Source organism: Lampetra fluviatilis, chromosome 25 (assembly GCF_964198595.1).
Source record: "Lampetra fluviatilis chromosome 25, kcLamFluv1.1, whole genome shotgun sequence".
NCBI lineage: Eukaryota > Metazoa > Chordata > Hyperoartia > Petromyzontiformes > Petromyzontidae > Lampetra > Lampetra fluviatilis.
In genome coordinates, this window is record NC_136299.1 from 3,318,968 (window position 1) to 3,344,232 (window position 25,265).

At 50.0% G+C, this 25,265-nt stretch overlaps 1 pseudogene across 1 annotated transcript in view; it reads right to left on the minus strand.

The window, feature by feature from the left end:
• LOC144941607 (dual specificity protein phosphatase 10-like) overlaps positions 1–24,645 on the minus strand; it is a 142,969-nt pseudogene extending 118,324 nt beyond the window's left edge. Inside the window, exon 1 of the transcript XR_013639251.1 lies at positions 24,504–24,645. The product of XR_013639251.1 is annotated as a dual specificity protein phosphatase 10-like (transcript). The remainder of the gene's footprint in view (positions 1–24,503) is intronic.
• Positions 24,646–25,265: the final 620 nt, after the last annotated feature.

The following is a 25,265-nucleotide window of genomic DNA, read 5'->3' on the forward strand; positions in this document are numbered from 1 at the left end:
TCACTGGTGTTGGCCGCGAACGGTGAATCAAACTCGGGTCGCCGGGCTCGTACGCTACCCCCCCCCCCACGCACACAAACATGTGTGTGTACGCACACCCCATCATACACGAGCCTCCCAAAATGCACACAGCTCCAAGCTGTCACTTCCGCACCTCTCCTCACTCCGTCTGCCTTTTCTTCATGGCCACCGCCGTCGCTGCTCTCTCTCTCTCTCCCCCCCCCCCGTGCCCGCACAATACATCGTCTCCTCGGCTAGGCACCGGCATGCCGCTGGCCCTAACGCCGGGCTCCCTGCCGGCACCCAAGGTGTCCCTTGGCCATGGCAGCCCCGTCCTGGCACCAAGGCAACCTCATCAGTTTCCGTAGGTCGGCCAGCAGGCCCCAATTCGTTACTCATGGCTGGCCACTTTCACTGAGTTGGCCTGAGCCCCTCCTGTTGGGTGGTAAAGGTGCGGTCTTGCGATTGCTTGCTAGTGCCACTGCCTCCGGGGAGGCCTACCGCTCGATCTCTGAGAGAGTCTCTCTGGAGCGCATTTGCATGCTGGCCAGATAAAAACACAAATTCTTGCGGAGGGAGCTGGTTGGAACGTTGGGTTGCTCGGTCAATGGCCAGGGTCAACGGCGGCGTGGTGTATTCCGCAAATATGCCCGACTGTGAGGGCGGGCACAAGCCGGCGTGAGTAGGTTAAACGTTGAGTTTTATAAGGGCACCACGGGGTGACCAGCCCCTCCCCACCCAGCCCCTCCCCACCCTCCCCACCCAGCCCCTCCCCACCCTCCCCACCCAGCCCCTCCTCACCCTCCCCACCCAGCCCCTCCCCACCCTCCCCACCCAGCCCCTCCCTCCCCACTCAGCCCCTCCCTGCACGACGGACACAATAATCCCCTGTGGGATGGTGTAACCAGGAGGTTGGCCACAAATGATAGCTCAACCAAGCGGCTTACCGTGTGGACATGCATAGCAGCCAAATACTCGAGACACGCGATGTTGATTCTAAATGTGTAGTAAAAACCCGGAGGATCCGCGTAAAAATCCCCAAGATCAACGGCGAGAGAGACACGCACACTCCAAATATACAGCGGGAGTCAGGGTCGGGATCGAACCCAAGACCTCCTGCAGAGTCAACATCTGGCCACAGTGGAAGAGATGAGAGTACGCACACTTAGTCCCACTACACGCGATCGACCGACTCATTGTGACGCTCTGTGGACAGAAACTCGTTAAGTGAGCGAAATCCAGCCAACAGCAAGCAACTTCTCACCAGCACAAGCAACCGTCCTCAGGTGAAGAACAGGGCTGTCGGAAAGACAGCGTCCGAATTAACACCACCAAGCTTGGCAGCGTATATCTCACCAGCAGTGGGCAACTTCTCAGCAGCAGTGGGAAACTTCTCAGCAACAGTGGGCAACTTCTCACCAGCAGTGGGCAACTTCTCTGCAGCAGTGGGCAACTTCTGACCAGCAGTGAGCAACTTCTCACCAACAGTGGGCAACTTCTTACCAACAGGGGGCAATTTCTCACCAACAGTGGGCAACTTCTGACCAGCAGTGAGCAACTTCTCACCAACAGGGGGCAACTTCTCACCAGCAGTGGGCAACTTCTCTGCAGCAGTGGGCAACTTCTTACCAACAGTGGGCAACTTCTCAGCAACAGTGGGCAACTTCTCACCAGCAGTGGGCAACTTCTCACCAACAGTGGGCAACTTCTCAGCAACAGTGGGCAACTTCTCACCAACAGTGGGCAACTTCTCAGCAACAGTGGGCAACTTCTCACCAACAGTGGGCAACTTCTCAGCAACAGTGGGCAACTTCTCACCAGCAGTGGGCAACTTCTTACCAACAGTGGGCAACTTCTCACCAGCAGTGGGCAACTTCTCACCAGCAGTGGGCAACTTCTCACCAACAGTGGGCAACTTCTCAGCAACAGTGGGCAACTTCTCACCAACAGTGGGCAACTTCTCAGCAACAGTGGGCAACTTCTCACCAGCAGTGGGCAACTTCTTACCAACAGTGGGCAACTTCTCACCAGCAGTGGGCAACTTCTCACCAGCAGTGGGCAACTTCTCACCAACAGTGGGCAACTTCTCAGCAGCAGTGGGCAACTTCTCAGCAGCAGTGGGCAACTTCTCAGCAGCAGTGGGCAACTTCTCACCAACAGTGGGCAACTTCTCAGCAGCAGTGGGCAACTTCTCAGCAGCAGTGGGCAACTTCTCAGCAGCAGTGGGCAACTTCTCACCAACAGTGGGCAACTTCTCAGCAGCAGTGGGCAACTTCTCACCAGCAGTGGGCAACTTCTCACCAGCAGTGGGCAACTTCTCAGCAGCAGTGGGCAACTTCTCACCAGCAGTGGGCAACTTCTCACCAGCAGTGGGCAACTTCTCACCAGCAGTGGGCAACTTCTCAGCAGCAGTGGGCAACTTCTGACCAGCAGTGGGCAACTTCTCAGCAGCAGTGTGCAACTTCTCACCAGCAGTGGGCAACTTCTCACCAGCAGTGGGCAACTTCTCAGCAGCAGTGGGCAACTTCTCACCAGCAGTGGGCAACTTCTCAGCAGCAGTGGGCAACTTCTCACCAGCAGTGGGCAACTTCTCACCAGCAGTGGGCAACTTCTCACCAGCAGTGGGCAACTTCTCACCAGCAGTGGGCAACTTCTCAGCAGCAGTGGGCAACTTCTCACCAGCAGTGGGCAACTTCTCACCAGCAGTGGGCAACTTCTCAGCAGCAGTGGGCAACTTCTCACCAGCAGTGGGCAACTTCTCACCAGCAGTGGGCAACTTCTCACCAGCAGTGGGCAACTTCTCAGCAGCAGTGGGCAACTTCTGACCAGCAGTGGGCAACTTCTCAGCAGCAGTGGGCAACTTCTCACCAGCAGTGGGCAACTTCTCACCAGCAGTGGGCAACTTCTCAGCAGCAGTGGGCAACTTCTCACCAGCAGTGGGCAACTTCTCAGCAGCAGTGGGCAACTTCTCACCAGCAGTGGGCAACTTCTCACCAGCAGTGGGCAACTTCTCACCAGCAGTGGGCAACTTCTCACCAGCAGTGGGCAACTTCTCACCAGCAGTGGGCAACTTCTCACCAGCAGTGGGCAACTTCTGACCAGCAGTGGGCAACTTCTCACCAGCAGTGGGCAACTTCTCACCAGCAGTGAGCAACTTCTCACCAACAGTGGGCAACTTCTGACCAGCAGTGGGCAACTTCTCAGCAACAGTGGGCAACTTCTCAGCAACAGTGGGCAACTTCTCAGCAACAGTGGGCAACTTCTCAGCAACAGTGGGCAACTTCTCAGCAACAGTGGGCAACTTCTCACCAACAGTGGGCAACTTCTCACCAACAGTGGGCAACTTCTCACCAACAGTGGGCAACTTCTCAGCAACAGTGGGCAACTTCTCACCAACAGTGGGCAACTTCTCAGCAACAGTGGGCAACTTCTCACCAACAGTGAGCAACTTCTCACCAACAGTGGGCAACTTCTCACCAACAGTGGGCAACTTCTCAGCAACAGTGGGCAACTTCTCAGCAACAGTGGGCAACTTCTCACCAACAGTGGGCAACTTCTCACCAACAGTGGGCAACTTCTCAGCAACAGTGGGCAACTTCTCAGCAACAGTGGGCAACTTCTCACCAACAGTGGGCAACTTCTCACCAACAGTGGGCAACTTCTCACCAACAGTGGGCAACTTCTCAGCAGCAGTGGGCAACTTCTCAGCAACAGGGGGCAACTTCTCAGCAGCAGTGGGCAACTTCTCACCAACAGTGGGCAACTTCTCAGCAACAGGGGGCAACTTCTCAGCAGCAGTGGGCAACTTCTCACCAACAGTGGGCAACTTCTCAGCAACAGTGGGCAACTTCTCAGCAGCAGTGGGCAACTTCTCACCAACAGTGGGCAACTTCTCAGCAACAGGGGGCAACTTCTCAGCAGCAGTGGGCAACTTCTCACCAACAGTGGGCAACTTCTCAGCAACAGGGGGCAACTTCTCAGCAGCAGTGGGCAACTTCTCACCAACAGTGGGCAACTTCTCAGCAACAGGGGGCAACTTCTCAGCAGCAGTGGGCAACTTCTCAGCAGCAGTGGGCAACTTCTCACCAACAGTGGGCAACTTCTCAGCAGCAGTGGGCAACTTCTCAGCAACAGTGGGCAACTTCTCACCAACAGTGGGCAACTTCTCACCAGCAGTGGGCAACTTCTCAGCAGCAGTGGGCAACTTCTCAGCAGCAGTGGGCAACTTCTCACCAACAGTGGGCAACTTCTCAGCAGCAGTGGGCAACTTCTCAGCAACAGTGGGCAACTTCTCACCAGCAGTGGGCAACTTCTCACCAGCAGTGGGCAACTTCTCAGCAGCAGTGGGCAACTTCTCAGCAGCAGTGGGCAACTTCTCACCAACAGTGGGCAACTTCTCACCAGCAGTGGGCAACTTCTCAGCAGCAGTGGGCAACTTCTCACCAGCAGTGGGCAACTTCTCAGCAGCAGTGGGCAACTTCTCAGCAGCAGTGGGCAACTTCTCACCAACAGGGGGCAACTTCTCACCAGCAGTGGGCAATTTCTCACCAACAGGGGGCAACTTCTCACCAGCAGTGGGCAACTTCTCACCAACAGGGGGCAACTTCTCACCAACAGTGGGCAACTTCTCACCAGCAGTGGGCAACTTCTCAGCAGCAGTGGGCAACTTCTCAGCAACAGGGGGCAACTTCTCACCAGCAGTGGGCAATTTCTCACCAGCAAGTGGGCAACTTCTCACCTACAGTGGGCAACTTCTCAGCAACAGTGGGCAACTTCTCACCTACAGTGGGCAACTTCTCACCAGCAGTGGGCAACATCTAAACGGCTTCCCCGTCCCGTCACTGCCTGTGAACGTGTCAATGAGACAAGTTCACACAGAGCGCGGTTCGGGAGATCTGCAGTTTCCTCGCGACGGCTGCGTTTTGTGGAACTCGTTTGGCACCCCTCCACACAACCCCCTCCGTTGCGGGATCCAATGCTCAGGTGCTGTCTGCATGAGGACAGATTCGCCTTTCAACTCTGCTCCTGTTTGGTGGAACGTCTGTCAGATTTTTGCTGTTTCATCTCCCCCCCGTCTGACACCCAGGGTGAACATTTTTTTGCGATTGTTAAACTTTCAAAGCGTGTTGAGAGGGCAGAGTTTGTTTCTGGGACCAGCTAACAGTGCATATGTTACACATGTTTGCGTCAAGTGTGCCTAGCTAATGCACAATGTGTCTATGTATGTACCTATGTATGTTGAACTTCTTTCGCAACGTATGTAAACCAACCGCGCCAATCGGAGGTGCGGGGGAAGGACAACTTTAAATGTTGTCTATTTTATTATTTGATTTTTGTTGGAGTTAAAAAAAAAATTAGTTATTCGTAAAATGTTCCGTGTTTTAAATTTGGTTAAACACATAGGCTTTAGCGAACAATGGCATTTCTAATAGAGGTTTTTGGGGTTAGATCGCGTAAATATCAATGTGTCGTTAAACCCGCCACCACCCGCCACAGCCAATGAATAAGGGTTGTCACGTGAACAAAACGTGCCGATTAGTGACTAGTTCAGCACACCGGTGTATTGGAGAGTAAACACACACAACATTTACAATTCGAGTACGACGTTTAGCCGGCAATTACAAGCAGGGTCCGATTTCTTGACGTGGATTGCAACGGTTTCGTTTGCCGCACACCCGCCCCTTCCTTTGGGGAACGAACGCGCAACAGGGGACGTCGTGCCCACCGCGACGGAAAGCGTGCTCGGGGCGGACACATCGCGACGAAGGTGACGGGGGCCGATGGGCAAGACAGGTCACGGAACGGCGGCGCAAGCGACAGGACCAGCGAGCAGGAGGAGATGCGGCGGTGACGAAGTTCACGTTGCGTTCCGTTGATCTCCGTGACCCTGTCCTCCCTTGTCGCCCACTGTTCAAGACTTGAGCCTTTTATCTATCCTCCGATTTGGATTATTTTTTCTCCCCTATGGAAATAAATATAAATGACCGACAGCACAGCTATCTCGTGCTGAATAAACCCCCCGTGGGCTATTGTTGAGCGTGATTGCTTAAAATAATCCGGCAGGCCAGAAATACGTGTCAAACAGGCGTCACTGTGCCGATGAAATGTGAGAATGTTGTATTATGTACTTTGAATTTCTTTCGCATCGTACTTAGCCAACCGTGCTAATCGGAGATGTGGGGAAAAGACAACAACACTAAACACAACAAGCAGTTAGAAATAAATTAGTTTTCAATCTAGATTTAAAAGTGCCTAGCTCCAGTGGAATCCTAATATCGCAATGTTGAAACTTTTCCTGAGATTAATAAAGCAAATCATGCTGGATGCTTTTACACCATTGGAACCTCCTTTGCCAGTAGCAAAATAAGATAATTGTTTTTTTTACCCTTTTATCTGGCAACAAAACTGACACCTTTTTTTTGGCGTCATCTGGTCCAACACCATGTGAGACTAGGCTATAAGAAAAGCTGTCTCGGGTGTGGACCAATCGATTTCAAGGACAGTGCATACATTATCAGAGTTGTGTTTTTTGTTTGCATTCCGACCGCAGGTATTGTGGTCAATGCAAACATGACTCCTTGTAAAAAAGGTGCCAGTTTTGTTGTCAGATTAAAGGGTAAAAAAACAATTATCATGCTGGATACTATTTGTATGTAAGGCCCATAGGTTGATCGGTTTGAAGGTACTACATCTTATGTGAAGAGTATTTTGCTGATAATATCAACATTGGACAGATGTTGAATGGGCTCTTATACGGCTGTAGAGCGTTTCATTTGGACATTTAGATCTCTATACAAGCACACGCACAGTCTTGTCAGGATGCATGTTTTGAAGTTACCAACTCCACAAAAAAAAAACAGGTCATCCGGGACAACACAAGTGTTCCAGAAAATCGTCCGTACCAAAATGAGAAAACGTCGCGATAAATATTTGTGTAGGGGACGACCTCGTGGGGAGTGTGGCGACCTGTGAAGCTCTCCGTCACAAGCACGCGGGAGGGAATGCGCAGCTATTTGCGTGCCAAGCAGCAGCAGCCACAGCGCCTCCGCAAAGCAGGGCAAGGCTATCATGTCGCTGAACATTTCCCCTCAAAGAATGCTCGCTGCAATACGTCTGACGGTGGGTCGCCAGGTCAGCGTTGAGTGTATCTACATCCAGGGAGCGGCCTTTGGGGTATGTCAAGGTCCCAAGCAAAGCTCCCGATGCAGCTATACAGTGGTATAAGTGTATATATAATGTTGGTATAATATACTGAATGTGTTTTCTTTAACCAGTTAGTGGCCTGTTGGGGTCGATTGCCTCTGTCTATATTCGTGAACTTTAGCAGCCTTGATGCAAAGTCCCGGGTGTCTGTCCTTTGTTAAATATTTCCACATTTTGAAAGCATCGATGTTCTGTGTTTATGGAAAAGATTTCCCCTCAAAGTATTCACCTTTGTCGTAAATCTGCAACCAAAGGCCCGCAAAACCTACATTTATGCATTAATAAGTATTACTATATTGAAAGAAAATAAACTACATCAATTTTCTTAAAAATAGTTAATCTGTTAATTTTGTGTGAATGTTGGGGTATGTACATTATATATACGTATTATTTAATATATAAACTAAACTACGTTAACTTATCTGTCAGAACAGGCCTGGGCTACATTATATGTATGTCTATAAGCTGGAAACCGTGCTTACATATGCCAAGCTATTTCTGTCGTAATTTCGTTTCTGGGTACATTTCCAAAAATGTAGGTCTGATTTTTTAAAATTCAGCAGGACAACATATTACACATTTCACAACATCCCACTACTACCACAGATTACTTCGGTTATTCCACTCATGGATTACCGAATTGTCGCCGAAATGCATCCAACATGATCCAAGGTCTGACTTTCAATGGGCTCCCAGCTGGTTACGTAAGATTACTGCATTGGGCTGTGAAACTCTGGCAGTATTCTTAGGTTTTTTTCTCGGAAAAGTCACGTAGGTAAAAAAATGTAAATTGATTAAAGTAACATAAAAATAAAATAAAAATCACGACGTTTCGGAGGCAACACAAGCTTCCGTCTTCAGGTGGAACCGTCACAGCACGATAGCTGTATCAAGTGAGAGGATCTAGAAAAAAAAACTCTGGTAGTCTGAGTTTGACGCGGATCTAGAAAAAAAAAAACTCTGGCAGTCTGAGTTTGACGCCCGGCCACTTCTAAGAGCGCAGTGGCGAGCGTTATCTGCACCGGTCTCTCAGCCCCTTACTTCATTTGACGCCTACTGACCTTGGTGATGAATAAAGGTGACGCAGCGCCCATGTTCGATTTGCTGTGGGCAGGCCTTCATCCAAGCAGTGGATTTACAAAGGGACGCAACTTATTGTTGATGTTATGTAAACTGACAACGGAGGGAACCAGATCATTAATTACTTATCTAGCCACTTAAAGTAACGTTTCAGGAACCGCTGAATCTAATCTTGTTAACTGCCAAATCAATGCTGGAGCTTGCATCCACTGAAAATAACTGCTGGGGCCACCAAACTTTTGACAGACAACGGAACGCCTTCATAAGTAACACTGTGGCCTTAAAAGAAAGCAATATATAATAGCTGCGGTTTCTGGTAATAGCCCTTCTTCACAGCACATCATGGACCATTGCCCGAAACTTTGCCGATTATTTTTCCTTAAAGCACCTTGGTCTCGGAAAAGCTCTCATAATATTGTCTTTTCCGAGACCAAGGTGCTCTGCAAATCTTCTGGCTACCATCAAAGGTTTGTGCATGAAGCCATCCAGATATACAAACATAGACATAACTTCAACCGTGATGATGGGTACAAATTGAGCAATCATTGGAAAGATGTTATTAACCATGTAAAAAAGATTTAACTACGCATATTTGTATCATCTTATTTGACAGGTACTAGTCTATTTTACCGAGTTGTTGACATCCCCAGCGTTTAACAGTGCTGCTATTTTTTGGGTTTTGGAAGCCAACACCGGCCGTAATTCTTGCGGAGGTGTTTAACATGTGCCTTTCCCTTCTAGCCCCCCACCCTCCTCAACCCTCCCAGTCCCTGACTGCCACATTTAGATAAGCTCCTCCCCCCTCCCCTTAAATAGTATATAAGATCTTGTTACTTGGATTTCTCTTCACTTGATACAGTAAATTTGGCTGTGAAGGTCCCACCTGAAGACGGAGACTTGTGTTGCCTCCGAAACGTCGTGATTTAATTTAGTTATTTTCATTTATTATTATTTTATTATTATAATATTTTTTTTACCTACGTGACTTTACCGAAAAAAATCACCTAGACTATGTCTGGTCTCGTAATATCTTGGAAGGTAAACAAGGCCTGCGTTATACTTAGATGCGAGACCACCTTGCATTAAAAAGTGGTGTAATAGGCTGTTGTGGTGCTATGTTGTTGGGCAGCAGATGGCACTGCATCAGAATACATTATTAAACTGGAGTACGCACTCACATCTATGCTCTCCAAATTCAACGAACCTGCACTGACCAGATTGGTAAAGTATGGTCAAAGACCTGCACCATGTAGGGAGGATCCTCATCCAGCAGTGGAATGACAGAAGGCTGTACGTTTAATTTATTGGACGTCTGTGAAAAAAAGCTTTATAGGTCATCGAATTCATCCAGCATAAATATATAAGCTGATTCTGATAATTATTGGATGTTATAATAACCCACCGATCTGGTTTGCAACCGTTGACAGTCGGTCTCTGTTAAAGGCGTCATGCTTTAACGGCCACAAAAGAATGTAAAGTATTCTATCATGTTTGAAATTCTATGGGATTCTTTTATGAAATCAATATCTCTGTCAGGTTTATCGCGCTTTATAAATAATGGTAATAGCGGTAGCACAGATGTTTACTGTATTTCATTTTCAAGCACAAATTATGTTGAAATGTAAGAAAATTGCACGTGCATATATTTACTTGTATTTAGATGTAAAACATTTTTGTATGCGTTCTGATACTTTGAATTCATAATAATATTTTGTATTTCATAAAGCTTCTTTCATATTGAAATATCTCAAAGCGCTGTACGTAAAAAGAAAAACATATGTGCGGGGTTGTCCACACATTTACATCACTGAACAAAAAGAGCTGACGGATTTTACGCGTTACATTTGGCTGCATGCCACGGTCTATCAATAAAATTTGCTTAGGAAAAGAAATAAAAAGTGTATGAGCTTCCTCTCAACCTTGGTTATCTCATTCACATCTGCTCGGACTTATTGATTCGTGGCTTCCGTGTAAAGTCTGGAATAATTAGATTTAAGAAAAAAATACATCCTTGCACAACCGCCCCTTATAGTTTGCACATGGTATTGAGAACTTCTTTCAAAATATACATCCTCGCAATGCGTGGGGGGGAACAATATCATGGATTCTATTTCCCGCGGGGTTATTCACAAATTAACTCCGCTCATCCGTAGAGAGAAAAACTAATCTCACGGATAACTACATACATTTGCTGCTCAACTCCTCTTCGTCTGCAAATCATTTGCAATGATTTGGAAGCCGTCGCGGCGTGAACGATGGGAACATTTCCGGAGGACGGTGGACGATGGCAGGAACTGGAGGTGATCACAGTTTTGTCACGGACCCTACTGCACCCGTGAACAATACGGGTTGTGGATAAACAGGGTGGCAGACAAGAGGCGTTCCCCTGTGACTGCTGCTGCTGCCTGACTCATAAACAATTAAGTTAGAGGGATGCATCCTGATAGGCATTCCATATGGGTTTTTTTCTGAGCACATTTAACATTTTGTTTAGTTTTTCCTACTATTTTATAGACATAATTATCACATTTCAAGTATTGCATTAATTTGTTAATGTCATAGAAGAGTCTGACTTTCATGAAAACAAAATCCGTAATCTATCTAGGTGAGGTAGGGTCGTGGGATGGATCTAGAGTGTATGTGTAATAAAAGACTTGACCACGATCTCTGGCTCAGTGTCCTTTATTCGGTCCGTACTGCGTTCCCACACGGCTGTCTCTCTTATTCTCTCTGTGCTGGTTCCGATGTCACTCCAGTCCACATCAGCAGCCCCGCTGCTGTTCTTGTCGCTCTTGCAGCCCCACAGCAGCTCCGCTGCTGTACTCTCACACAGCTCCCTTGGCTGTTCCTGCTGCAGCTCTGACAGCCTCGTGCTGTCTCGCCTTCTCGTCGCTCCTGCGACTCTTGGCAGCCACCCCGCTGCTCCTCACACACAGCCTTACTGCCTATCTCTATCTGCAGCTTTACACCTCCCAGTAGCTCCCTACTGTTCCCAGGGTTGGCTCCCGCTTCTGACGGTGCCCCCTCGGCTCGTACCCCCGCGTGGCCCCACACCTTTCCATTCACACCCCGACTGCCTTCTCCTTCCGGTTTACCCGCTTAAGGACCCCCTACCTTTCACCCACGTCACCTGGCTCCGCCTCCTCGTGACGTCACATCCGGAAGGTCGCTTTCGCCCGCATTACACCACCCTCCCCCATAGAAAAAACCCAGCCGACCTCGGCTGAACAACACCAAAGCGTAATGCGGTGAACCGACCTTCCCCCTTAAAGGACACTAAGCATGCAATATAACAACAAGAACAACACACAAGTAACATCGACGAACGTACGAAAGCATGCGATAAATACGACGGCAAGAACAAGAACAATAACAACATACAATCAACGAAACGTAAGCGATTTGGAACGAGTGCGGGTCGCCGGCCCGTCCCGGACGGTCGGCGGCCCACTTGTAGAACGGGGACGCGATGGAACACGAGAAATGACAGGGGGTAATTCCCCTGCTGCGATTGGAAGTCCACCGACATCTCGTGTCCCTGACGAATCAGTCTTGGTCGTATTCCGCGAATGCGCCTGCAGCGGGGTCGGAAGGGTCGCCGGGCTTGAAGGTCCCGCAGCCCTGGCAGGCGCCCTCCGAACAGGCCCACTCCTCCCCCGCGGTGTCACGGTCGGCCTGTCTGGAACAGGTACGACAGGCGCTCTAGAAAGATCAATGGACGCAGGCGGGGAAGAGTCAGAGTCAGCAGCAACAGACCCCGGCAAGGCAACATTGGGAGATGACGCATCACGTAGGGGAGCAACATATGGTTTCAACCGCGACGTATGAACAAACCAACGGCGAGAACCAAACTGAACGCGCGCCGACTGTGGATTGGGAACCTCAATGAGGCGCACAGGACCATGCCAAGGTTTGTGCAATTTAGGAGAGGTCCCCGGCCGCACCTGCGGGCAATGGAGCCAGGCCAGGTCTCCCACCTTCCAGGGGCACTCCCCCTCAGACCGCCGAGCATACCGCTCGTTCCGGGCCTGGGCTTTGGCCGTAGCCACGCGGGCGTTTTCCCGCGCCTCCGTAACCCGGCGAACCGTGTCCTGAATGTATTCAGGGAGTGGTTTACGAGGTCCCTTCACCCCAGTACCCAATTGCACATCCACCGGAGGCACGTTTTCCCGACCATACATAAGGTAAAACGGCGAATACCCTGTAGCCGCATGGGGCGTCATCCTGTACGCCGAAAGCACTCCGGGGATGTGCAGATCCCAATTCGATTGCTGTTCACTCACAGTATGGCAAAGCATGGCAGACAATGTCCTGTTCAGCCGCTCAACCATACCATCCGTCTGCGGATGGTATGGAGATGTGCGTATCTTCTTAGTCCCAAGGCCTGCGCACACTTCAGCCAATAATTTAGAAGAGAAATTTCGGCCCTGGTCCGTGAGGAGTCTCTCCGGCGCCCCCTTGTCCATAATGTACCCAAACAAAAAGGCGTCGGTGATGGCCGCGGCCGACTGATCGGGCAACGGCCAGGCCATCGGCCAACGGGAGAGATACTCAACCCCTACCAGCAAATATTTATTTCCCCTCGCCGATGGTGGGAAGGGTCCCAATATGTCCAGTGCCACCAATTCATTGACTCGAGACACCTGAATCGACTGGAGAGGCGGCACGTAAGGATGTTTAGGCGGCTTACGCCGGGCGCATTCAGGGCACGCGCGCACGTGCCCTACGACATCTGTCGCCATGCCGTGCCAAAAATAATGACGTTGTAACGTCAACAAGGTCTTCTGCACCCCTAAATGCAATAGTGTGTCACAATGGAGAGTTCTAATCAACTCAAATCGCAAGGACGTTGGTACCACCACACGCCAGCTTTCCTGGAACCTTTCTTGCCACATAAGCAGACCATCTCGGAGAGCGGTTCGCGGCCCCACAGCCGAACTCGGACTCCCATTGTCCCTCATAGACCGCTTCCGCATGGACAACAACGACTCGTCCATCATCTGTTCCCGAATCCAGACAGACCGCGGCAGATTCAAAACCCCATCAGTCGGTCCCGGTTCCATCGGAGTATCCGACTTCCCGACGGCCAACGTGAGCGGCTGAGGGGGGTTGAGAATCGGCGAACACCTATGCGTCCCCGACGCACATTTACAAGGGGCGCGCCCTGGTAATCTGGAAAGTGCGTCAGCGTTCGCATGGCGCACTCCATTCCGATGTTGAATTTGGAAGGAAAATTCCTGCAGCGTGTCCAACCAACGTGCCCACTGTCCCGATGGCTGGTCCATTTTAAGTGCATATTGCAAGGCCGCATGATCCGTACGCACAATAAAAGAACGACCGTAAAGGTACGGTCGAAATTGCCGTAGGAAAAAAACAACCGCCAAAAGTTCTCTACGAGTGACACAGTAGCGTGTTTCCGCAGGCGACAAGACTCGGCTACCATACGCCACGACGCGCTCTACGCCCCCTTTAGACTGTGATAATACCGCCCCAATACCTGTGTCACTCGCGTCCGTATCGAGAATGAAAGGGCGATCAAAATCGGGATAATCCAATGTCGGGGCCGTAGCCAATAGATCACGCAGACTCCGAAAGGCCGCCTCTTCCGGCTCTCCCCAAACAAATTTCCGTCCTTTACCCGTAAGGAGATGCAAGGGCCTCGCAATCGTCGCAAACCCCGGCACAAATCTTCGGTAATACGAGGCAAATCCCAAAAACCGCCGAACATCCCCCACAGAGGCCGGAGTCGGCCAATCCCGGACACACGCCGTCTTTTCCGGATCCGTGGACACCCCCTCGGCACTCACAATGTGCCCCAAATAACGGACGGACCGTTGCAGTAGGTGGCATTTCTTTGGTTTGAATTTCAAATTGGCAGAGCGCATCCTCGTGAACACTGTCTCCAGCCGCGTTAAATGTTCCTCAAATGTGCGGCTGAACACAATAATATCGTCCAAATATATAAGACACGTCTCCCACTGCAACCCCGTCAAAACGAGCTCCATCAATCTTTGAAACGTAGCAGGGGCCGCATTCAATCCCATCGGGAGGCAGTTGAATTGAAATAACCCCTGCGGCGTACGGAATGCGGTTTTCTCCCGTGAGGACTCGTCAAGGGGAAGCTGCCAAAATCCCGAAGAGAGGTCCAGTGTGGAAAAGAACTTAGCCCCCGACAATGCGTCAAGGGAGTCGTCCATACGCGGCAGGGGGTACGCATCTGCCACCGATATCTTATTCAATTTCCGGAAATCGACACAAAATCGCAAGTTGCCATCCTTTTTCTTAACCAAGACCACAGGAGCGCCCCATGGGCTGTTAGATGGCGATATAATGTCCGCAGCCAACATGTCTTCCACCGCCCCCCGAACGTGTTCTCGCTCCGCTGGACTCATCCGATGCGAATTTAACCGAATAGGGGCAGCGTCGCCCGTCTCAATGTGATGGGAAAGCAACGATGTGCGTCCCAAATCCAAATCGTCGGAGCTGAACACATCCGAATACGTCAGCAACAATTTACGCAGCGCATCACGTTGCCCCACGGACAGGGAAGAATTTTCGTCACATAAGGTAGCGATCCAACGATTATCCGAACCCCTTGGCTCGGAAACACCAGCGACCACTCCCCGGCGATGCGGACAATCGTGCGTCGCAAACGCCGTAGTGGCATGTGCCACAACCGTACCGGCCGGAACACGGATGTTTTCCACCCCCGCATTAAGCACCTGTAAAACCGGTAATTGATCCGGCCGGACGATGGTCTGTGCCCCAACTAACGCCAATCCCGTTGTTATCGTGGTGGATGGTGACAACAAGACCCCTAATGCTCCTAGCCGATTGGGCAGGGGCTTCCGATACCGCAAGGGTATAAGCATCTGTGAACCAGGTGGGATGTCCACAGATGCGACGGACAGCGCCTGCACCTGTACGGCCGAAGCAGGTCGCCCCCAGGGCGACGGCAGAAACGAGATTCGACGGCCCCCCGGCAATTCAATACAATTCTCATTGATTTTAATCAAAATGGGCATCTTAGCCAAAAAATCCGTGCCTAGTAAGCAAGGAACCGCCAAAGATCTCGATATTAACACAACGCCCGAAGCCGACACATCCCCTATAGATATCTTAGCATCCACCTGGCCCACGATACCCATACTACCCCCGTTCGCAGCGACGCAAGACCCATAAACCGGACGCACAGCCCCCGGCGGAATGCCCAACAGATGGAAAATGACATCCGATATAATAGTCGCAGACGCTCCCGAGTCGACCAAAATGCGCACGTCCACACCTTGTATGGACCCCGGTACAGTGGACGAACCCGTAGCGGCCGCGACAACTCTCCGTGCCAATTTGCGCCACTGCGTAACTGAATGACAAGGCCCCGTCGATGGCCTTTCTTTAACAACAACAAAAGGATCGCGCAACAAGGGTGGTGGGTGAGGTGTAAAGCCTTGCCGAGTGTCTGGTGCATGCCGACATGCCTGTTTCGGAGGTTCCTTGGTCGGCTTGTCCGGTGTTGTGGGCTCCTGCTGCGGCGGACCCGGGAAGCGGGCCCAGCAATCTTTGGCGTAATGGCCCCTACGGCCGCAGCGGAAGCAATCGGCCTCGTTGCGCCGAAGCGCAGGTCTTGCATCCCGGCGGCCCCGTCCCGATGGCGTAGCGCGCGGCCCCGGCCTTCCGCGTCCCGGCCATGGAGAGGAGGCAGCCGTCAGCTCCTGTGGACCCCGCTCATCCGGCACATAGATCGCCCTTGTGGGGTCCCACCCCATCGCGCCTCCTTCCTTGACGGGCCCACCCGTCCATGCCGCCACTTGCTTCCAGCGACGGAGATTAAACTGCGCATCCAGACACTTTGCTGCCGCCCGGGACGTGAGCTTCTCATGCCCACACACAGGCATGGGGATCCCCAGATCCCGAGACAGCTCCAGCATTTTTCCCAATATGAGAGGCTCGAGCAGATCCTGTGGCGTGTCAGGATATGCTGCCATGGCCAGCTCCAACACCGCACCCCTGAACGCCACGGGCGATTCTTCGGGTGCTCGTTGTCGTTGAGCGAATCGCCGATGCGCGTCGTCAGGTGGCTCATAGGCGTCGGCCATTTCCTCAAAAACTCCACATAAAGTCTTCTTCTTATCGGCCGTTATGGAACGGAAAAATCGAACAGATTCGTCGTCCAGTAGAGTCGGCAACACTTCCAAGGCCTCCGCATCGGTCCATCTTGCTGAACGAACCGCCGCCAAAAATCGGCAGGCGAAAGCGCTCCAATCGCCCCCGATAGAGAATTCCTTAACTGTAGTAAGGTGGCGACTCCGACTCCTCTTTACGCCGTCTTCCAATGATGGTTGTTCTGGAGGTAAATTCAAAATGGCGTCGGCCCGCGGCGTGGCCAAGATGGCGGTTTGGCGCCGCGGAGCGCGCAAGATGGCGTCTTCTTGCCGCGTGGCCAATGGCGGCGGCAGGGCAGGCAACGTGGCGGCCCGTGGAGCACCTTCTCGTTCCATCGTCGTCCTTGGCGTAACGAGGTGACACAGATGCGCCAGGACGTCCTTGAGTGTCTCCAGTTGTTCTGCCACCTGTTGCCATCTTTGCTCAGCGTCCGATGTTGTTGACGGACCCGCCATCGCGCCGACATCTTCCACGCCCGTCCCCGTGCTCGCCTCAGCAGGGCTCTCCTCCACCACCCCAGCAGAATCCGTGGTCGGAGGGAATTCGTCGTCGTCGGACGAAGAAGCCGATGCTGGCGCCGGGGGAATTTTCTTCCTTACTTGCTTAGACATGCCGTTTCACTTCTGACCCCAGTGTAATAAAAGACTTGACCACGATCTCTGGCTCAGTGTCCTTTATTCGGTCCGTACTGCGTTCCCACACGGCTGTCTCTCTTATTCTCTCTGTGCTGGTTCCGATGTCACTCCAGTCCACATCAGCAGCCCCGCTGCTGTTCTTGTCGCTCTTGCAGCCCCACAGCAGCTCCGCTGCTGTACTCTCACACAGCTCCCTTGGCTGTTCCTGCTGCAGCTCTGACAGCCTCGTGCTGTCTCGCCTTCTCGTCGCTCCTGCGACTCTTGGCAGCCACCCCGCTGCTCCTCACACACAGCCTTACTGCCTATCTCTATCTGCAGCTTTACACCTCCCAGTAGCTCCCTACTGTTCCCAGGGTTGGCTCCCGCTTCTGACGGTGCCCCCTCGGCTCGTACCCCCGCGTGGCCCCACACCTTTCCATTCACACCCCGACTGCCTTCTCCTTCCGGTTTACCCGCTTAAGGACCCCCTACCTTTCACCCACGTCACCTGGCTCCGCCTCCTCGTGACGTCACATCCGGAAGGTCGCTTTCGCCCGCATTACATATAGATAATTATCAGTGTATAATCGTCGTGGGGTGGATCTCGAGTGTATGGATTATCAGTGTATAATCGTCGTGGGGTAGATCTCGAGTGTATGGATTATCAGTGTATTATCGTTGTGGGATGCTGCTGTGGCACAAGTGGCAAGGTGTTGGAAATCCCCCGTCTCCCTGCACCCAGCAGTGTTAATAAGCGGCTTCAAATGAGCACAATGGCGCAATTAAAATCAAAATGCAAACCTGGAATTTGTCCAGCTAATTATCAGCGCCTGCCACGAGGTTTATTATAGCCAAGCCATAGTTACAGGTCGTTTTGTGCATTCGGCCCTCATCAAACATACACAAAGTTTGCACCCACCGCACACCCCAGCTATATTTTGCCCAAGACTCTCCACCGCAGTCGCCTGCTTTAAAAGGAACTGCAGTTGCATTCCGTTGGCCGTGTAACCCGTCTCTTTCTCTCTCTGTCTGTCTGTTCTGGCCGTGATCTCAGCGCTCCACGCTGTGCTCTTGCGGCCAGGTCGCTTCTGACAATGAGGCGAATACGTCGCTGCTCGATGTGGACTTTGCCTCGTAAAAAAAACGAGTTTAGTTTTTTATTTGTATTTTTTGGTGATTTACTTACCTTGCCTGTGCTATTAACTCCGATCGTTGGTTTTGCTATTGTTGTTGGAACGTTCTGACCTGCCTCTATTGGACATCTGTGAAAAAGAGCTTTATAGCTTGTCGGATTCCTCCAGTATAAATATGATGATTCTGAGTCGTTGGTTCTCTGTGTGAACTTGTGTCCACTGCGAGCGTTCTCCGAGGATATGGGTGCCATCGACACTCTGTCTGCCGAAGGCAGCAGCTGGATGTACAACTGAACATCTGCGAAAAATAGCTTTATAGCTCATCGGATTCCTCCAGTATAAATAAATATTCGGAGTGTCTCTCTGATGTTGCAGCACACAACACGCTCTCACTCGCCCACCATCACCACACACCGAGTTTCTCCAGAAGATGATGGGCCTGTAACTTGATTATGTGTTTTTAACTTTTTATTTTTACCAGGTAAGGCGCACTGAGCTATATACCTATTTTTCAGAAGCGACCTGGCTATTATAAATGATAGTTCAACTCTAAATGCATTTTCTACCTGAGGACCCGGATAAAAATGCAGCGACCATGGGGAGAACATGAAAACTACCTCGCCTGGTATACGACCTTTTGTATACCAGGCAAGGTAGTTAATATCTCGCTACCGTACGGCAGGCCATTTTTCACGATCTAAATGCTAATGTCGAGGTCTGCTAGCCACGAGAGGGCTTCATTTAGAGAGTTCGTATAGATTTGCTATTTCTCCTTTGAAGTAGCAAAGGTTACAGTGTACGTATGTTGAACTTCTTTCGCACCGTACATAGCCAGCAGTGCTAATCAGAGGTGTGCGGTTTACACTTGGTGGTTCATAGTTTGGCTAGCATGGCCACAATCAGACTACCACTGTGTGTGGCTTGTCTTTAATGTCCCATTCATGAAGGAGGTTGTGCGCATCGGCCTGTTGATGCTTCGGATGCAGTTGATGGTTATATCACCGGTGTCTTTTGAGGGATGTCAAAGCGAGGAGGTGCGTGTGATGTTATGCCACGTGATGACGTGAGGCGACGTGGTGGAGCCAGAGGGCAGAGGAAAAACTCTGTCGTTATTCTGTGCTCACATCCACACCATCAACCTGCATGGACCCGTGTGGTGAAGCATGGTCAAATGTTCCTTGTGGCCCACAAGGCATTTGGAGGCCTTCATCCAGCAGTGGATTGATAAACGGGCTGTACATGTACAATGAAAATCAGACCGACATTTTTCATCTTGTTAGCCGAGATGTTTCTGTTTGGTGGAGACTTAGGGTATGGGACCTCATTGTAATTGTTGAACGAGCGAGGAGAAGCTACTGGCAAACGAAGAACATGGGTAGGAGGCAAAGATTGTTTTGGCTAAGGCACAAAAGAGCTTAATCTGATTACTCAACCTCCTTATCTTCCGTAATCTCTTTCTGTTCATACCATCTAAGAGCTTAAACATTTTTCTAGTTTTACAAATAGGATTGCTGAAAGGCACATTTCTTCTGGATTATAAAAACTTAATCAATTAATCATTTCAATAAAAAAACTGTGTATGTACGTTAATCAAAATACCATGATGCTTAGCCTACGTAAGTTACCTTCAGTGTTAAAACAAGCATCATGAGACTTTGCTTTTAGGCGATAGCATGGGCTCACCAGTGGGCCCATACGTGGTTAGGCCCATGCCTGATTGCCATGGGCCCCGGTGTAAGCAACTTAATCAATATTTATTTTACGTGCCAACATCTCCCTAAATAAAGTGGGCATCGGTGCATATCACAGCAGAACGAGAACGGTACATAAGGGTGGCACGGAGCAAGAGGAATGAAAAAAATAAACCCGTCACGACCTCTGAGGAATAAAATGGCGGATAATAAAATGGCGGCCCTTGTTCGCCCTCCTCCAACCTCTCTCCGTAGCGTGGTGCCTGGGCACCTCTGGCAGGAGGCCTTCATCCAGCAGTGGATTGTCAAACCTCCTGCACACTCTTAATTGCTAAGCCACTGTGCTGACCCTTGTTAAAATCTACATTCAGGATACACTCAAGTATTTTAGATTTGTTTAATTTTACCGAGTCCCAGCACTGACCACGAGGCATGCATGTGTTTATAAAACCATCCCTTAAATTACGAGTGAGGTCAAGTGTTGTTGCCATTAGAACACTGTTTAACTTAGGCACTTGAGTCATCTAGTTAAGTTCCCCTTGAGATTGTTCTGTTGCATAAGAGGTCTGGTTACAGGTACTCAAGTAGTCAGCCTTTGATTAATTGCTAAACTTTATACTGTATTCCGTGATATTTGATCTAGGGAAATGGGCTTAAAATTACCTGCTTTCACTTCAATAGCCCACTTTGAGCTGTTTTATATGGACATTAAACGTGAGTATCCCCATTAGGGTTGCCACCTGTCCTAGTTTTCCCAGGATTGTTCTCATGTTAAGGCAGCTGCTGTGCTGGTAAATCTGGCTTCCAATGACATTAAAACTACGTTGTTTTTGTCAGTGGCAGAATTATTATATTCTATTTTTGCATACGATGGCAGCAATATGTTCAGGAGTTAAATGCCAATGTCGAGGTCTGCTAGGCACGACGAGAGGCTTGCAGACCACAGAGGTTTAATATGTCGTTCATAGTTTGGGTTGAATGGCCACAATTTAACTCCTGTGGCTTGTCATTAATTTTCTATTCATGAAGTTGTATAGTAATAATAATGACAACACACCACTCAAGACAATGCATTTACATGTAGCTCTCCCCTTTTCTAAAAGTGTGAGATATTCTTATTTCTGTGATGTCCCTGTTTTTTTCATACCTCAGAGATAACAGCACTATTTCCTGTATCCAAAACACACACATTTCTATCGGTGGTCTTAGCCCGTGGCAAAATTCCATATTCCTATGACATACCAGTCTATTCATAGGGCAGCCACTGTTGACTTTCCACTCGGTGGTTACCACTGTATGTGTTCGGCCAGAAGGAATTTGAAATGTCAACCTTGCAAATGTAATTCTATGCTCTCCAATAATACTGCAGTGCCACCTGGCTGACTTACTTTTGCAATCCTCCCACACAAATTGTTGAGCGACCGTAGACATTGAACTATAGATTCCACGTAAACTGGCTTCCAGAGAGCATATTGACCACAGCACTAATCTTCTGCTGGAGTTTGCCAATATGCAGCGGTAAATAAATGAGCAAAGGCGCAGCTCTGCAACTGTTTGCTTACACCGCTGCTGCCGGTGGACGAGCCTCCGCTTGAGGGAGCTCTAGAGAGCCCCTGTAGAGGGTAATTTATCTTACTATTACCCACACTTTACCCCACCCCATGTAACCTGCGCAATTCACTAACTAGTGTATGTTGGGTTGGACAAAGTCGGGGAGCATCAAAGAAACGTGTCCATTGTTTCAATGCAGTCTATGCCACATTTGCTGTGAACAAATTACACGTCAATGCACATTTGGAATATTGCACCTCTGTTTTACCAATAGAACAATGCACAATTTAATAAGGCCGTTAGTGTAAGGCTAATGTTAGGATTAGAGGCATTGCTTTCCTCTCTCCTCTCGCATACATGCACCAGCACACATTTAATCATGTAAATGCATTCCACCTGTCATAGACACACATTATATATCACTCTAGCAAACGTGTGCAAAAAGCCCCCTTTTGCATTAAATCAACTCTGCACGCATCGTAAATGTTGTATCTATACAATTTTCAGCGTGTGGCTGCGGAAAGGGCAGGAAGTTGGTAATAGTTCACAATAGTAATAGCCCTTTGTCTGGTTGTCCATACCAATGGTTACCAGGCTCTGCAACCCATATGATGGACCTATAGTAAACCACTGTAGTCTGTGCTCCTTCAACGGAAGAGGGGTAGCAAAAACGAGACGAACTCTCTCCTGAAGCCCCCTCGCTGTGGCTAGAAGAACCAGGCTCTGTTGATCCAGGAGCTGGCCACAAACCGCACTAGGGGGCCTGTTTCAAGGTCCCCATGCTCAATGACCCATGAGGCTCCGTGAGCTTGTGGGCTCGGCTCATTTTCCTCCATCCCTCTGTACGTATTCTACATGAATGAAGAGGGAGCACCAGCTGGTTAGACGCAGCTGAGGACGTAGCGTCACAGAAGCTCACCGCGGTTATCACGGACAAGATCGCTGAACGAATTGACCGAGTCGACAGGAAACACGAGGGGGTGAAATGGGAACTCTGTGTGAAGTGGAAATATGGGCTGACTACCGGCACGAGGTGAGACTGAGACCTGTATCCTGCCACTCCTTGGCATTCACACATTTACGCTGGGCTTTGTGGGGGGGGGGGCGGGGGGGAATCGGGGGGAGAGAGCGTAGGAGTGGGGAGGGGAGGGAAAGCGGTCTTAAATGTAAGTAAAACATTTTAACCGAAGTAAAAGTAGCCATGGGTTGGGTCAGGCTATTTAAAGTTAGCTATTTTTTCGCTGTGTATTTTAAACACCACCACTGGAAAGATGCAGAAATGAGTGAATTACATTAATGCACCTGATAATTGTTTTTTTACCCTTCTATCTGGCAACAAAACTGACACCTTTTTTACAAGGAGTCATGTTTACATTGCTTAATGGTGGCAGGTATTCATCTGACCCACAGGTGGCAGCCATCTCAAGCCAGAGGACGAGAGGACTCTAGCCACCACGCATATTAAGGATTTATAGTGAAAAACTTTGTTTTTACGGGATATTTTTTTTTACAAATGAGGTTCGAATGGTGTAAATGCTTACCCCGAGCTCTCATACTCTGATGGTGCATTGTCTTTGAGTTGTGCGCCTTTTGGTGTCATCTGGTCCAACCCATGTGAGACTAGGCTCTAAGGAAAGCTGTCTCGGGTGTGGACCAATCAACTTCAAGGACAGTGCACATTATCAGAGTTATGTTTTTTGTTTGCATTATGGCTGCAGGTATTGTGGTCTATGCAAACATGACTCCTTGTAAAAAAAAGGTGTCAGTTTTGTTGCCAGATAGAAGGGTAAAAAAACAATTAAAATATTTTTTACTGGCAAATTAAGTTCCAATGGTATTAATGCACCTGTTTCGTTTCCCGCATTTAAAAACTTGAGCTGTAAAATCGTATCCGAACTGATCACAGCAGGCCTTGTCCACAAATGGAAACAGAAAACAAATAACACTATGTAACACAATTTTTGTTCCTGGGTAGTAAGTGTTATTTTCTAATTGCTTATGCCTCAAAAGTATAGAAAATGGCGATCATTCCCCACAAACATTGCTTTTGTGACCAGGACTTTACGTGAAGGAATGACACAAATACACACCACGTTTTCTCATTTAAAATATGTACATTTCAAAATATCACTGTCTTGGTCACAAAAGCAACGTTTTTGGGGAATAATAGCAATTAGGAAATAACACTTACTACCCAGGAACAATTTCTTTTGTGACACCCACTGCAGCGCACCCACTGCAGTGCATCACAAGAAAACAGTGGAGTGCATCGCGTAACTCTTGTCCACTACGAGCATACGACGTACGGCCTCTGGGTGAATATAGGGCTCTCATTTTAAAAACATGCGCTTAGATAATTTGGAATAATTTGGCTGCTATAAATGTTCACGTGACGAGCCACTTAGTTGAGCTATCATTTGTGGCCAGGTCGCTTATGAAAAAGAAGCTAATAGCTCAGTGGGCCTTACCTGGTAAACTTTATTTATATTTTATTTTGGACCTTTATACAATTGTAGTGACATAGAATGGTCACTACTGTGTCGGCCTGTACGAGGGCTGGGGGCCCCAAGGGGGTGCCTGGGGGGTCACGTGCTGGAGGGATCCGGACCTTCCCAGAGGTGGGGGAAGTGAGGCGTGTCCTGGGAAGGGAGGCGTGGCCTGAAGAGAGCCAGCCACGCCGGGACGGAGCCAGCCACGCCAAAGCAGATATAAGCGTGGTGTGAACGCAGAGCGCGGCTGTTGTACTGTACTCCGAAGTGAAGACATCATCGGTCGTCAAGTCCCGAGTCGTCGTCCTGGGCCAGGCAGGCCGTTGCCTGCCTGGCCCAGTCTGTGTCGCGTTCCAGAGTGTTAGTGAGTTGAGGAAGGTGCTCACCACCTCATGTACAGCGTTATATTATTTACCGTTTAATAAATAGTGTTGCCTCCAAGCTGCGTGTGTGTGCACCTAATTTGAACCTACTACATTTGGTGTAGAAGTGGTCATCGAACTTTCGCTGATTCATTTGAAGAAGCTGTACCCTTCGCTGCCATGGTGTAAAAGCTGGCAGCGAAGTGCAAGACCCAACCGGAGGTGCGGATGGACGGTGTGGGTTGCACCTGGCCTCTCCCTGCGACGACCCCGGAGTCCGGGGCCCCGGTGGTGTGCCCCGGGGGATGGGCAACTGCAGCCTGCATGGGAGGAGGCTGCGGGCCCGGGCTGGTCGCCATCGACGGCGAGTTGGAGCGACGTCGCTCGTCAACTCGACCAGCTGCTGGTGGCAAGGGAGTGGCCGGGTGTTGGTGAGTGATGACGAAATTGCAAGATGACGCAGCTGTGGCGTTCGCGCCGTTTCGGCGGTGCCGGCGTTCCTGCCATTTCACTGCGGCGGCGTTCCCGCCAGTTTCACAGCGCCGGCGTTCCCGCCTTTTGCGCCTTGTGTGCTGCGCCGGCCTGGCGGCGCGCCGCTGCAGTCCTGTGATTACGGGCCTCCCTCCCCACATTGAAGTAAGAAGAGCGGGGGAGGGCATCGGTGGTGAGAGCGAGAGGGGCCCGTGATTGAAGAGAGGGTTTCGACGTTGGAGACACTGCTGGGAGGGACTTTTTCAGTTTGACTCTCCGGTTTTGTGTTCCTCGCGGACGGTTTTTCCCTCTGTTCTTTTTGCATTTTGGCTTGTGCGAGTGTTATTTGGTGTTATATTGTTGTTGTGATGTTGTGGCCAGGAAGAGGTTGGCTTAGGGCTTTTGGTTTGCTATTCATAGGGATGTTAGTTGGGTGCTTGGTGTTGTGGTGTGTTGCTGTGTGGCGTTTTTGATGCTTGGCGTAGCGGTTTAGGATTGGTTTGTTGTT